Source organism: Daphnia magna, linkage group LG9 (assembly GCF_020631705.1).
Source record: "Daphnia magna isolate NIES linkage group LG9, ASM2063170v1.1, whole genome shotgun sequence".
In the NCBI taxonomy this organism is placed as follows: domain Eukaryota; kingdom Metazoa; phylum Arthropoda; class Branchiopoda; order Diplostraca; family Daphniidae; genus Daphnia; species Daphnia magna.
Window position 1 is genome coordinate 6,104,745 of NC_059190.1, and position 13,307 is coordinate 6,118,051.

General features: G+C 39.5%; 24 non-coding genes across 24 annotated transcripts; all 24 read left to right on the top strand.

The window, feature by feature from the left end:
* The first annotated feature begins 392 nt into the window (after positions 1-392).
* Trnai-aau lies at positions 393-466 on the top strand. Its single transcript has one exon. It is a non-coding gene; the product is annotated as a tRNA-Ile (tRNA).
* Positions 467-1,500: 1,034 nt separating this feature from the next.
* Positions 1,501-1,582, top strand: Trnas-uga. Its single transcript has one exon. It is a non-coding gene; the product is annotated as a tRNA-Ser (tRNA).
* A 190-nt stretch (positions 1,583-1,772) lies between these two features.
* Trnal-uag lies at positions 1,773-1,854 on the top strand. The gene has a single exon. It is a non-coding gene; the product is annotated as a tRNA-Leu (tRNA).
* A 68-nt stretch (positions 1,855-1,922) lies between these two features.
* Trnai-aau lies at positions 1,923-1,996 on the top strand. The gene has a single exon. It is a non-coding gene; the product is annotated as a tRNA-Ile (tRNA).
* A 282-nt stretch (positions 1,997-2,278) lies between these two features.
* On the top strand, positions 2,279-2,351 carry Trnak-cuu. The gene has a single exon. It is a non-coding gene; the product is annotated as a tRNA-Lys (tRNA).
* Positions 2,352-3,204: 853 nt separating this feature from the next.
* On the top strand, positions 3,205-3,278 carry Trnai-aau. Its single transcript has one exon. It is a non-coding gene; the product is annotated as a tRNA-Ile (tRNA).
* A 1,033-nt stretch (positions 3,279-4,311) lies between these two features.
* On the top strand, positions 4,312-4,393 carry Trnas-uga. Its single transcript has one exon. It is a non-coding gene; the product is annotated as a tRNA-Ser (tRNA).
* A 190-nt stretch (positions 4,394-4,583) lies between these two features.
* Trnal-uag lies at positions 4,584-4,665 on the top strand. The gene has a single exon. It is a non-coding gene; the product is annotated as a tRNA-Leu (tRNA).
* Positions 4,666-4,733: 68 nt separating this feature from the next.
* Trnai-aau lies at positions 4,734-4,807 on the top strand. Its single transcript has one exon. It is a non-coding gene; the product is annotated as a tRNA-Ile (tRNA).
* A 289-nt stretch (positions 4,808-5,096) lies between these two features.
* On the top strand, positions 5,097-5,169 carry Trnak-cuu. Its single transcript has one exon. It is a non-coding gene; the product is annotated as a tRNA-Lys (tRNA).
* An 851-nt stretch (positions 5,170-6,020) lies between these two features.
* Trnai-aau lies at positions 6,021-6,094 on the top strand. Its single transcript has one exon. It is a non-coding gene; the product is annotated as a tRNA-Ile (tRNA).
* Positions 6,095-7,127: 1,033 nt separating this feature from the next.
* On the top strand, positions 7,128-7,209 carry Trnas-uga. The gene has a single exon. It is a non-coding gene; the product is annotated as a tRNA-Ser (tRNA).
* Positions 7,210-7,399: 190 nt separating this feature from the next.
* Trnal-uag lies at positions 7,400-7,481 on the top strand. Its single transcript has one exon. It is a non-coding gene; the product is annotated as a tRNA-Leu (tRNA).
* Positions 7,482-7,549: 68 nt separating this feature from the next.
* Trnai-aau lies at positions 7,550-7,623 on the top strand. Its single transcript has one exon. It is a non-coding gene; the product is annotated as a tRNA-Ile (tRNA).
* Positions 7,624-7,909: 286 nt separating this feature from the next.
* On the top strand, positions 7,910-7,982 carry Trnak-cuu. Its single transcript has one exon. It is a non-coding gene; the product is annotated as a tRNA-Lys (tRNA).
* Positions 7,983-8,832: 850 nt separating this feature from the next.
* Trnai-aau lies at positions 8,833-8,906 on the top strand. The gene has a single exon. It is a non-coding gene; the product is annotated as a tRNA-Ile (tRNA).
* Positions 8,907-9,939: 1,033 nt separating this feature from the next.
* Trnas-uga lies at positions 9,940-10,021 on the top strand. The gene has a single exon. It is a non-coding gene; the product is annotated as a tRNA-Ser (tRNA).
* Positions 10,022-10,211: 190 nt separating this feature from the next.
* On the top strand, positions 10,212-10,293 carry Trnal-uag. The gene has a single exon. It is a non-coding gene; the product is annotated as a tRNA-Leu (tRNA).
* A 68-nt stretch (positions 10,294-10,361) lies between these two features.
* Trnai-aau lies at positions 10,362-10,435 on the top strand. Its single transcript has one exon. It is a non-coding gene; the product is annotated as a tRNA-Ile (tRNA).
* Positions 10,436-10,729: 294 nt separating this feature from the next.
* Positions 10,730-10,802, top strand: Trnak-cuu. The gene has a single exon. It is a non-coding gene; the product is annotated as a tRNA-Lys (tRNA).
* Positions 10,803-11,666: 864 nt separating this feature from the next.
* Trnai-aau lies at positions 11,667-11,740 on the top strand. The gene has a single exon. It is a non-coding gene; the product is annotated as a tRNA-Ile (tRNA).
* Positions 11,741-12,773: 1,033 nt separating this feature from the next.
* Positions 12,774-12,855, top strand: Trnas-uga. The gene has a single exon. It is a non-coding gene; the product is annotated as a tRNA-Ser (tRNA).
* Positions 12,856-13,045: 190 nt separating this feature from the next.
* Positions 13,046-13,127, top strand: Trnal-uag. The gene has a single exon. It is a non-coding gene; the product is annotated as a tRNA-Leu (tRNA).
* Positions 13,128-13,195: 68 nt separating this feature from the next.
* Positions 13,196-13,269, top strand: Trnai-aau. Its single transcript has one exon. It is a non-coding gene; the product is annotated as a tRNA-Ile (tRNA).
* Positions 13,270-13,307: the final 38 nt, after the last annotated feature.

Genomic DNA, 13,307 nt, shown 5'->3' on the forward strand with positions numbered 1-13,307 from the left:
CATTGCTCCTTCGTGAAAGGCATGTGGTCGTTGTATGGAACGATGCACATTATGAATTTCCAGGGTTTAGCGGTTGTAGATGGGTGCAGACGTTTTTTTTCCTTCCGTCATTTACTGAAAACTGTAAGTCACATTCTTTGGTTATTTTCCTGTTTATTTGTGATGTTAGTTTGTGTTGTTAACTTTCCGTCTTTTGATATTTTGTAAGTACTCGTATATTCATTGTATTCCCTTACTTGTGAGAATTTTTTGATTGGTTTGTGACTTTTTTGTCGGGGCTTTCCCCAACCCTCGTTGGCTGTTTGGCGACACTCCTTCATTTTACGAGGACAATGGCTGGTTTTACTGGTGAATCAACTCAGTCATTTTTTGTACGTGTGTAATATTTTGTAGGCCTGTTAGCTCAGTTGGTTAGAGCGCCGTGCTAATAACGCGGAGGTCATGAGTTCGATCCTCTTACGGGCCAGTGGTGGTGCTTTCAAAAATTTACATTTTGGAAATATTTTGGAGATGAAAACCTTATGAAAGAAATCACGGTTGCCATAGCAGTCAGGAAGAGGTCCAAGTTCCTTCAGCAACCAGGGCATGAAATCGAGAAACTATTTGCCTCTTCCATACTGGGGCTTGGGAATACCATGGTACACAGAAAAACATATAACCAGTGAATCCTAGAGGTTACCGCTATGGGAGATCCCGAGGCGTTATATGGATTGACCATGTATCTGGAAGGAGACTGCAGCCCTGCCAAATAACATCAGAAAGATCATGTCCATGTTCAACTAGCGATTTCTTCCTACCATCACCAGCTGCTATCGGTTGGATCTATTCAACGATGCCACGTGTCCTATATGCCATCGACATCCCGAAACCGACGAGCATTTTGATGTTTCAGTGTCCTGAATGCCTCATCGTTTGGAGCTGGTTTGAAGGAACCATGTGTCAGACGGGCTGTGGGTCGTCCAAAGAAGATTTGATGTATGACCATTTTGGGCCGGAGATAGGTAATCTCCAGCCCACATTTACTCTTCCTACTGGCTACATGTTCACCACCTGGAAGGCGAGGAATCCCCAACGTATCTCACGTCGAATACAAGTAGAGAGTTCATGGAAACCAGTTGTCCTTCCAGATGGATCCTCCATTTCCCTCTTACATTTAATCATCGATTTTATTTTAAATTTTTATAAATTTTTGTTAATTTGTATTCCTCTATCTTAATATGTATAGATTTTTTAAACTTGTATTTACTTACCTCAGTGTCTATTGCTTTTGTCTTTTCAAAATTATTGTGATGAGATCAACATTGTCATATTTGTCTTTCTCTTCCCTTTATACGATCTGCATCCAAGGATCAAATTAATTGTTTATTTTATTTTCTATTGTTTTTCCATTATAACAGTAGAAATGAATTTCAACTGGCAATAAAAGTTTATATATTTTTTCTAATGGAGCTTTTTATTGGTAAATTTCACAGCGGAATTTCATTGATTGGAATAAAACAAGCAGACATGGCCGAGTGGTTAAGGCGACAGACTTGAAATCTGTTTCCATCTTGGAGCGCAGGTTCAAATCCTGCTGTCTGCGAATCGCTAAATCGTGTGCAAATTTCCTTATCAACTAGTTGAATTATTATGAGGTACTTATGGAAAATTAAAATAAGCTAAATACAGTCCAAAATCCAAACTCGTTTTTTTGCCAGCAATGTTGTTGTATGATAAACGTTTAAACTGTGAAACAATAATCAAACTCATGTTCACGATAAATATGTTATACGGATAGTGTGGCCGAGTGGTCTATGGCGCTGGTTTTAGGCACCAGTCTCTTCGGAGGCAAGGGTTCGAATCCCTTCACTGTCATATAATTTTATTTTGGTTCTTCATGCGAATCCACCCAATTATCTTTTGTGCGTTTGTAGCTACAGCATGGCCTGTTAGCTCAGTTGGTTAGAGCGCCGTGCTAATAACGCGGAGGTCACGAGTTCGATCCTCTTACGGGCCAATGTACAATGTTTCCATACATTCTCATCAATTAAACAAAACTTTCGCACGTTTCTTAACTTCTGGAGTACTGACGTTATTAGAGTGACATTGCTTTGAAAGAAACTACAGAAAAACTGCGGTAGATAATCAACGCAATATATGAAAAGTGTTTTTCTAAATTACTGTGCTGCCTCATAATGTATGGTCGTTTGTGGTTGGGCTATCCATCCTCCTGGGCTAAAACTTAGCAGAAATGGTGTCATGTGTCATGTCACAATGTTAGCATTAACATTTGTTGTTGGCCTGGCTAGCTCAGTCGGTAGAGCATGAGACTCTTAATCTCAGGGTCGTGGGTTCGAGCCCCACGTTGGGCGTATAAAACTATCACTTATTTTTCCGAGAATCACGTGGCTTTATGTGATGAGTACCAACAACTTCTATGGTACGTTCTTCGTAACCGTTCTGTCTTCAACTCCTGTAGCCATGCTGAATAAGGGTTCTTGATCGAAATAAGAAACCAAAAACAACCAATAAAGAGTTTTTCACGTCAATCCTAATGCTTAGGTCTAACTGTCGTATGACAAGCTGGAATAAGGATGAGATTATTTGTTCTAACCACTTCACTTTTGATGAGGTGCTTGGGGAAAATATATGTAAGCAAACGAATGTGGGTACAAGGAAATGGTAAATTCAGTGAAGATCGCTTCTCGTTTCGACGTTTTTTTTATTGCTTTTGGTTGTTAATAGCTTTCAAGAGCATAACCGTTTCGAGCTTAATTTGTTATTAAGGAAAAGCCGACATTTTTCTTAACTGGGACACTTTTGTTGTTTTTTCATTGCTCCTTCGTGAAAGGCATGTGGTCGTTGTATGGAACGATGCACATTATGAATTTCCAGGGTTTAGCGGTTGTAGATGGGTGCAGACGTTTTTTTTCCTTCCGTCATTTACTGAAAACTGTAAGTCACATTCTTTGGTTATTTTCCTGTTTATTTGTGATGTTAGTTTGTGTTGTTAACTTTCCGTCTTTTGATATTTTGTAAGTACTCGTATATTCATTGTATTCCCTTACTTGTGAGAATTTTTTGATTGGTTTGTGACTTTTTTTGTCGGGGCTTTCCCCAACCCTCGTTGGCTGTTTGGCGACACTCCTTCATTTTACGAGGACAATGGCTGGTTTTACTGGTGAATCAACTCAGTCATTTTTTGTACGTGTGTAATATTTTGTAGGCCTGTTAGCTCAGTTGGTTAGAGCGCCGTGCTAATAACGCGGAGGTCATGAGTTCGATCCTCTTACGGGCCAGTGGTGGTGCTTTCAAAAATTTACATTTTGGAAATATTTTGGAGATGAAAACCTTATGAAAGAAATCACGGTTGCCATAGCAGTCAGGAAGAGGTCCAAGTTCCTTCAGCAACCAGGGCATGAAATCGAGAAACTATTTGCCTCTTCCATACTGGGGCTTGGGAATACCATGGTACACAGAAAAACATATAACCAGTGAATCCTAGAGGTTACCGCTATGGGAGATCCCGAGGCGTTATATGGATTGACCATGTATCTGGAAGGAGACTGCAGCCCTGCCAAATAACATCAGAAAGATCATGTCCATGTTCAACTAGCGATTTCTTCCTACCATCACCAGCTGCTATCGGTTGGATCTATTCAACGATGCCACGTGTCCTATATGCCATCGACATCCCGAAACCGACGAGCATTTTGATGTTTCAGTGTCCTGAATGCCTCATCGTTTGGAGCTGGTTTGAAGGAACCATGTGTCAGACGGGCTGTGGGTCGTCCAAAGAAGATTTGATGTATGACCATTTTGGGCCGGAGATAGGTAATCTCCAGCCCACATTTACTCTTCCTACTGGCTACATGTTCACCACCTGGAAGGCGAGGAATCCCCAACGTATCTCACGTCGAATACAAGTAGAGAGTTCATGGAAACCAGTTGTCCTTCCAGATGGATCCTCCATTTCCCTCTTACATTTAATCATCGATTTTATTTTAAATTTTTATAAATTTTTGTTAATTTGTATTCCTCTATCTTAATATGTATAGATTTTTTAAACTTGTATTTACTTACCTCAGTGTCTATTGCTTTTGTCTTTTCAAAATTATTGTGATGAGATCAACATTGTCATATTTGTCTTTCTCTTCCCTTTATACGATCTGCATCCAAGGATCAAATTAATTGTTTATTTTATTTTCTATTGTTTTTCCATTATAACAGTAGAAATGAATTTCAACTGGCAATAAAAGTTTATATTTTTTTCTAATGGAGCTTTTTATTGGTAAATTTCACAGCGGAATTTCATTGATTGGAATAAAACAAGCAGACATGGCCGAGTGGTTAAGGCGACAGACTTGAAATCTGTTTCCATCTTGGAGCGCAGGTTCAAATCCTGCTGTCTGCGAATCGCTAAATCGTGTGCAAATTTCCTTATCAACTAGTTGAATTATTATGAGGTACTTATGGAAAATTAAAATAAGCTAAATACAGTCCAAAATCCAAACTCGTTTTTTTGCCAGCAATGTTGTTGTATGATAAACGTTTAAACTGTGAAACAATAATCAAACTCATGTTCACGATAAATATGTTATACGGATAGTGTGGCCGAGTGGTCTATGGCGCTGGTTTTAGGCACCAGTCTCTTCGGAGGCAAGGGTTCGAATCCCTTCACTGTCATATAATTTTATTTTGGTTCTTCATGCGAATCCACCCAATTATCTTTTGTGCGTTTGTAGCTACAGCATGGCCTGTTAGCTCAGTTGGTTAGAGCGCCGTGCTAATAACGCGGAGGTCACGAGTTCGATCCTCTTACGGGCCAATGTACAATGTTTCCATACATTCTCATCAATTAAACAAAACTTTCGCACGTTTCTTAACTTCTGGAGTACTGACGTTATTAGAGTGACATTGCTTTGAAAGAAACTACAGAAAAACTGCGGTAGATAATCAACGCAATATATGAAAAGTGTTTTTCTAAATTACTGTGCTGCCTCATAATGTATGGTCGTTTGTGGTTGGGCTATCCATCCTCCTGGGCTAAAACTTAGCAGAAATGGTGTCATGTGTCATGTGTCATGTCACAATGTTAGCATTAACATTTGTTGTTGGCCTGGCTAGCTCAGTCGGTAGAGCATGAGACTCTTAATCTCAGGGTCGTGGGTTCGAGCCCCACGTTGGGCGTATAAAACTATCACTTATTTTTCCGAGAATCACGTGGCTTTATGTGATGAGTACCAACAACTTCTATGGTACGTTCTTCGTAACCGTTCTGTCTTCAACTCCTGTAGCCATGCTGAATAAGGGTTCTTGATCGAAATAAGAAACCAAAAACAACCAATAAAGAGTTTTTCACGTCAATCCTAATGCTTAGGTCTAACTGTCGTATGACAAGCTGGAATAAGGATGAGATTATTTGTTCTAACCACTTCACTTTTGATGAGGTGCTTGGGGAAAATATATGTAAGCAAACGAATGTGGGTACAAGGAAATGGTAAATTCAGTGAAGATCGCTTCTCGTTTCGACGTTTTTTTATTGCTTTTGGTTGTTAATAGCTTTCAAGAGCATACCGTTTCGAGCTTAATTTGTTATTAAGGAAAAGCCGACATTTTTCTTAACTGGGACACTTTTGTTGTTTTTTCATTGCTCCTTCGTGAAAGGCATGTGGTCGTTGTATGGAACGATGCACATTATGAATTTCCAGGGTTTAGCGGTTGTAGATGGGTGCAGACGTTTTTTTTCCTTCCGTCATTTACTGAAAACTGTAAGTCACATTCTTTGGTTATTTTCCTGTTTATTTGTGATGTTAGTTTGTGTTGTTAACTTTCCGTCTTTTGATATTTTGTAAGTACTCGTATATTCATTGTATTCCCTTACTTGTGAGAATTTTTTGATTGGTTTGTGACTTTTTTTGTCGGGGCTTTCCCCAACCCTCGTTGGCTGTTTGGCGACACTCCTTCATTTTACGAGGACAATGGCTGGTTTTACTGGTGAATCAACTCAGTCATTTTTTGTACGTGTGTAATATTTTGTAGGCCTGTTAGCTCAGTTGGTTAGAGCGCCGTGCTAATAACGCGGAGGTCATGAGTTCGATCCTCTTACGGGCCAGTGGTGGTGCTTTCAAAAATTTACATTTTGGAAATATTTTGGAGATGAAAACCTTATGAAAGAAATCACGGTTGCCATAGCAGTCAGGAAGAGGTCCAAGTTCCTTCAGCAACCAGGGCATGAAATCGAGAAACTATTTGCCTCTTCCATACTGGGGCTTGGGAATACCATGGTACACAGAAAAACATATAACCAGTGAATCCTAGAGGTTACCGCTATGGGAGATCCCGAGGCGTTATATGGATTGACCATGTATCTGGAAGGAGACTGCAGCCCTGCCAAATAACATCAGAAAGATCATGTCCATGTTCAACTAGCGATTTCTTCCTACCATCACCAGCTGCTATCGGTTGGATCTATTCAACGATGCCACGTGTCCTATATGCCATCGACATCCCGAAACCGACGAGCATTTTGATGTTTCAGTGTCCTGAATGCCTCATCGTTTGGAGCTGGTTTGAAGGAACCATGTGTCAGACGGGCTGTGGGTCGTCCAAAGAAGATTTGATGTATGACCATTTTGGGCCGGAGATAGGTAATCTCCAGCCCACATTTACTCTTCCTACTGGCTACATGTTCACCACCTGGAAGGCGAGGAATCCCCAACGTATCTCACGTCGAATACAAGTAGAGAGTTCATGGAAACCAGTTGTCCTTCCAGATGGATCCTCCATTTCCCTCTTACATTTAATCATCGATTTTATTTTAAATTTTTATAAATTTTTGTTAATTTGTATTCCTCTATCTTAATATGTATAGATTTTTTAAACTTGTATTTACTTACCTCAGTGTCTATTGCTTTTGTCTTTTCAAAATTATTGTGATGAGATCAACATTGTCATATTTGTCTTTCTCTTCCCTTTATACGATCTGCATCCAAGGATCAAATTAATTGTTTATTTTATTTTCTATTGTTTTTCCATTATAACAGTAGAAATGAATTTCAACTGGCAATAAAAGTTTATATTTTTTTCTAATGGAGCTTTTTATTGGTAAATTTCACAGCGGAATTTCATTGATTGGAATAAAACAAGCAGACATGGCCGAGTGGTTAAGGCGACAGACTTGAAATCTGTTTCCATCTTGGAGCGCAGGTTCAAATCCTGCTGTCTGCGAATCGCTAAATCGTGTGCAAATTTCCTTATCAACTAGTTGAATTATTATGAGGTACTTATGGAAAATTAAAATAAGCTAAATACAGTCCAAAATCCAAACTCGTTTTTTTGCCAGCAATGTTGTTGTATGATAAACGTTTAAACTGTGAAACAATAATCAAACTCATGTTCACGATAAATATGTTATACGGATAGTGTGGCCGAGTGGTCTATGGCGCTGGTTTTAGGCACCAGTCTCTTCGGAGGCAAGGGTTCGAATCCCTTCACTGTCATATAATTTTATTTTGGTTCTTCATGCGAATCCACCCAATTATCTTTTGTGCGTTTGTAGCTACAGCATGGCCTGTTAGCTCAGTTGGTTAGAGCGCCGTGCTAATAACGCGGAGGTCACGAGTTCGATCCTCTTACGGGCCAATGTACAATGTTTCCATACATTCTCATCAATTAAACAAAACTTTCGCACGTTTCTTAACTTCTGGAGTACTGACGTTATTAGAGTGACATTGCTTTGAAAGAAACTACAGAAAAACTGCGGTAGATAATCAACGCAATATATGAAAAGTGTTTTTCTAAATTACTGTGCTGCCTCATAATGTATGGTCGTTTGTGGTTGGGCTATCCATCCTCCTGGGCTAAAACTTAGCAGAAATGGTGTCATGTGTCATGTGTCATCCAATGTTAGCATTAACATTTGTTGTTGGCCTGGCTAGCTCAGTCGGTAGAGCATGAGACTCTTAATCTCAGGGTCGTGGGTTCGAGCCCCACGTTGGGCGTATAAAACTATCACTTATTTTTCCGAGAATCACGTGGCTTTATGTGATGAGTACCAACAACTTCTATGGTACGTTCTTCGTAACCGTTCTGTCTTCAACTCCTGTAGCCATGCTGAATAAGGGTTCTTGATCGAAATAAGAAACCAAAAACAACCAATAAAGAGTTTTTCACGTCAATCCTAATGCTTAGGTCTAACTGTCGTATGACAAGCTGGAATAAGGATGAGATTATTTGTTCTAACCACTTCACTTTTGATGAGGTGCTTGGGGAAAATATATGTAAGCAAACGAATGTGGGTACAAGGAAATGGTAAATTCAGTGAAGATCGCTTCTCGTTTCGACGTTTTTTTATTGCTTTTGGTTGTTAATAGCTTTCAAGAGCATACCGTTTCGAGCTTAATTTGTTATTAAGGAAAAGCCGACATTTTTCTTAACTGGGACACTTTTGTTGTTTTTTCATTGCTCCTTCGTGAAAGGCATGTGGTCGTTGTATGGAACGATGCACATTATGAATTTCCAGGGTTTAGCGGTTGTAGATGGGTGCAGACGTTTTTTTCCTTCCGTCATTTACTGAAAACTGTAAGTCACATTCTTTGGTTATTTTCCTGTTTATTTGTGATGTTAGTTTGTGTTGTTAACTTTCCGTCTTTTGATATTTTGTAAGTACTCGTATATTCATTGTATTCCCTTACTTGTGAGAATTTTTTGATTGGTTTGTGACTTTTTTTGTCGGGGCTTTCCCCAACCCTCGTTGGCTGTTTGGCGACACTCCTTCATTTTACGAGGACAATGGCTGGTTTTACTGGTGAATCAACTCAGTCATTTTTTGTACGTGTGTAATATTTTGTAGGCCTGTTAGCTCAGTTGGTTAGAGCGCCGTGCTAATAACGCGGAGGTCATGAGTTCGATCCTCTTACGGGCCAGTGGTGGTGCTTTCAAAAATTTACATTTTGGAAATATTTTGGAGATGAAAACCTTATGAAAGAAATCACGGTTGCCATAGCAGTCAGGAAGAGGTCCAAGTTCCTTCAGCAACCAGGGCATGAAATCGAGAAACTATTTGCCTCTTCCATACTGGGGCTTGGGAATACCATGGTACACAGAAAAACATATAACCAGTGAATCCTAGAGGTTACCGCTATGGGAGATCCCGAGGCGTTATATGGATTGACCATGTATCTGGAAGGAGACTGCAGCCCTGCCAAATAACATCAGAAAGATCATGTCCATGTTCAACTAGCGATTTCTTCCTACCATCACCAGCTGCTATCGGTTGGATCTATTCAACGATGCCACGTGTCCTATATGCCATCGACATCCCGAAACCGACGAGCATTTTGATGTTTCAGTGTCCTGAATGCCTCATCGTTTGGAGCTGGTTTGAAGGAACCATGTGTCAGACGGGCTGTGGGTCGTCCAAAGAAGATTTGATGTATGACCATTTTGGGCCGGAGATAGGTAATCTCCAGCCCACATTTACTCTTCCTACTGGCTACATGTTCACCACCTGGAAGGCGAGGAATCCCCAACGTATCTCACGTCGAATACAAGTAGAGAGTTCATGGAAACCAGTTGTCCTTCCAGATGGATCCTCCATTTCCCTCTTACATTTAATCATCGATTTTATTTTAAATTTTTATAAATTTTTGTTAATTTGTATTCCTCTATCTTAATATGTATAGATTTTTTAAACTTGTATTTACTTACCTCAGTGTCTATTGCTTTTGTCTTTTCAAAATTATTGTGATGAGATCAACATTGTCATATTTGTCTTTCTCTTCCCTTTATACGATCTGCATCCAAGGATCAAATTAATTGTTTATTTTATTTTCTATTTATTTTCCATTATAACAGTAGAAATGAATTTCAACTGGCAATAAAAGTTTATATTTTTTTCTAATGGAGCTTTTTATTGGTAAATTTCACAGCGGAATTTCATTGATTGGAATAAAACAAGCAGACATGGCCGAGTGGTTAAGGCGACAGACTTGAAATCTGTTTCCATCTTGGAGCGCAGGTTCAAATCCTGCTGTCTGCGAATCGCTAAATCGTGTGCAAATTTCCTTATCAACTAGTTCAATTATTATGAGGTACTTATGGAAAATTAAAATAAGCTAAATACAGTCCAAAATCCAAACTCGTTTTTTTGCCAGCAATGTTGTTGTATGATAAACGTTTAAACTGTGAAACAATAATCAAACTCATGTTCACGATAAATATGTTATACGGATAGTGTGGCCGAGTGGTCTATGGCGCTGGTTTTAGGCACCAGTCTCTTCGGAGGCAAGGGTTCGAATCCCTTCACTGTCATATAATTTTATTTTGGTTCTTCATGCGAATCCACCCAATTATCTTTTGTGCGTTTGTAGCTACAGCATGGCCTGTTAGCTCAGTTGGTTAGAGCGCCGTGCTAATAACGCGGAGGTCACGAGTTCGATCCTCTTACGGGCCAATGTACAATGTTTCCATACATTCTCATCAATTAAACAAAACTTTCGCACGTTTCTTAACTTCTGGAGTACTGACGTTATTAGAGTGACATTGCTTTGAAAGAAACTACAGAAAAACTGCGGTAGATAATCAACGCAATATATGAAAAGTGTTTTTCTAAATTACTGTGCTGCCTCATAATGTATGGTCGTTTGTGGTTGGGCTATCCATCCTCCTGGGCTAAAACTTAGCAGAAATGGTGTCATGTTGTCATGTCACAATGTATTAGCATTTAACGCATTAACATTTGTTGTTGGCCTGGCTAGCTCAGTCGGTAGAGCATGAGACTCTTAATCTCAGGGTCGTGGGTTCGAGCCCCACGTTGGGCGTGTAAAACTATCACTTATTTTTCCGAGAATCTCACGTGGCTTTATGTGATGAGTACCAACAACTTCTATGGTACGTTCTTCTTTATGTAACTTCTCGTTCCTGTCTTCAACTCCTGTAGCCATGCTGAATAAGGGTTCTTGATCGAAATAAGAAACCAAAAACAACCAATAAAGAGTTTTTCACGTCAATCCTAATGCTTAGGTCTAACTGTCGTATGACAAGCTGGAATAAGGATGAGATTATTTGTTCTAACCACTTCACTTTTGATGAGGTGCTTGGGGAAAATATATGTAAGCAAACGAATGTGGGTACAAGGAAATGGTAAATTCAGTGAAGATCGCTTCTCGTTTCGACGTTTTTTTTATTGCTTTTGGTTGTTAATAGCTTTCAAGAGCAAACCGTTTCGAGCTTAATTTGTTATTAAGGAAAAGCCGACATTTTTCTTAACTGGGACACTTTTGTTGTTTTTTCATTGCTCCTTCGTGAAAGGCATGTGGTCGTTGTATGGAACGATGCACATTATGAATTTCCAGGGTTTAGCGGTTGTAGATGGGTGCAGACGTTTTTTTTCCTTCCGTCATTTACTGAAAACTGTAAGTCACATTCTTTGGTTATTTTCCTGTTTATTTGTGATGTTAGTTTGTGTTGTTAACTTTCCGTCTTTTGATATTTTGTAAGTACTCGTATATTCATTGTATTCCCTTACTTGTGAGAATTTTTTGATTGGTTTGTGACTTTTTTTGTCGGGGCTTTCCCCAACCCTCGTTGGCTGTTTGGCGACACTCCTTCATTTTACGAGGACAATGGCTGGTTTTACTGGTGAATCAACTCAGTCATTTTTTGTACGTGTGTAATATTTTGTAGGCCTGTTAGCTCAGTTGGTTAGAGCGCCGTGCTAATAACGCGGAGGTCATGAGTTCGATCCTCTTACGGGCCAGTGGTGGTGCTTTCAAAAATTTACATTTTGGAAATATTTTGGAGATGAAAACCTTATGAAAGAAATCACGGTTGCCATAGCAGTCAGGAAGAGGTCCAAGTTCCTTCAGCAACCAGGGCATGAAATCGAGAAACTATTTGCCTCTTCCATACTGGGGCTTGGGAATACCATGGTACACAGAAAAACATATAACCAGTGAATCCTAGAGGTTACCGCTATGGGAGATCCCGAGGCGTTATATGGATTGACCATGTATCTGGAAGGAGACTGCAGCCCTGCCAAATAACATCAGAAAGATCATGTCCATGTTCAACTAGCGATTTCTTCCTACCATCACCAGCTGCTATCGGTTGGATCTATTCAACGATGCCACGTGTCCTATATGCCATCGACATCCCGAAACCGACGAGCATTTTGATGTTTCAGTGTCCTGAATGCCTCATCGTTTGGAGCTGGTTTGAAGGAACCATGTGTCAGACGGGCTGTGGGTCGTCCAAAGAAGATTTGATGTATGACCATTTTGGGCCGGAGATAGGTAATCTCCAGCCCACATTTACTCTTCCTACTGGCTACATGTTCACCACCTGGAAGGCGAGGAATCCCCAACGTATCTCACGTCGAATACAAGTAGAGAGTTCATGGAAACCAGTTGTCCTTCCAGATGGATCCTCCATTTCCCTCTTACATTTAATCATCGATTTTATTTTAAATTTTTATAAATTTTTGTTAATTTGTATTCCTCTATCTTAATATGTATAGATTTTTTAAACTTGTATTTACTTACCTCAGTGTCTATTGCTTTTGTCTTTTCAAAATTATTGTGATGAGATCAACATTGTCATATTTGTCTTTCTCTTCCCTTTATACGATCTGCATCCAAGGATCAAATTAATTGTTTATTTTATTTTCTATTTATTTTCCATTATAACAGTAGAAATGAATTTCAACTGGCAATAAAAGTTTATATTTTTTTCTAATGGAGCTTTTTATTGGTAAATTTCACAGCGGAATTTCATTGATTGGAATAAAACAAGCAGACATGGCCGAGTGGTTAAGGCGACAGACTTGAAATCTGTTTCCATCTTGGAGCGCAGGTTCAAATCCTGCTGTCTGCGAATCGCTAAATCGTGTGCAAATTTCCTTATCAACTAGTTCAATTATTATGAGGTACTTATGGAAAATTAAAATAAGCTAAATACAGTCCAAAATCCAAACTCGTTTTTTTGCCAGCAATGTTGTTGTATGATAAACGTTTAAACTGTGAAACAATAATCAAACTCATGTTCACGATAAATATGTTATACGGATAGTGTGGCCGAGTGGTCTATGGCGCTGGTTTTAGGCACCAGTCTCTTCGGAGGCAAGGGTTCGAATCCCTTCACTGTCATATAATTTTATTTTGGTTCTTCATGCGAATCCACCCAATTATCTTTTGTGCGTTTGTAGCTACAGCATGGCCTGTTAGCTCAGTTGGTTAGAGCGCCGTGCTAATAACGCGGAGGTCACGAGTTCGATCCTCTTACGGGCCAATGTACAATGTTTCCATACATTCTCATCAATTAAACAA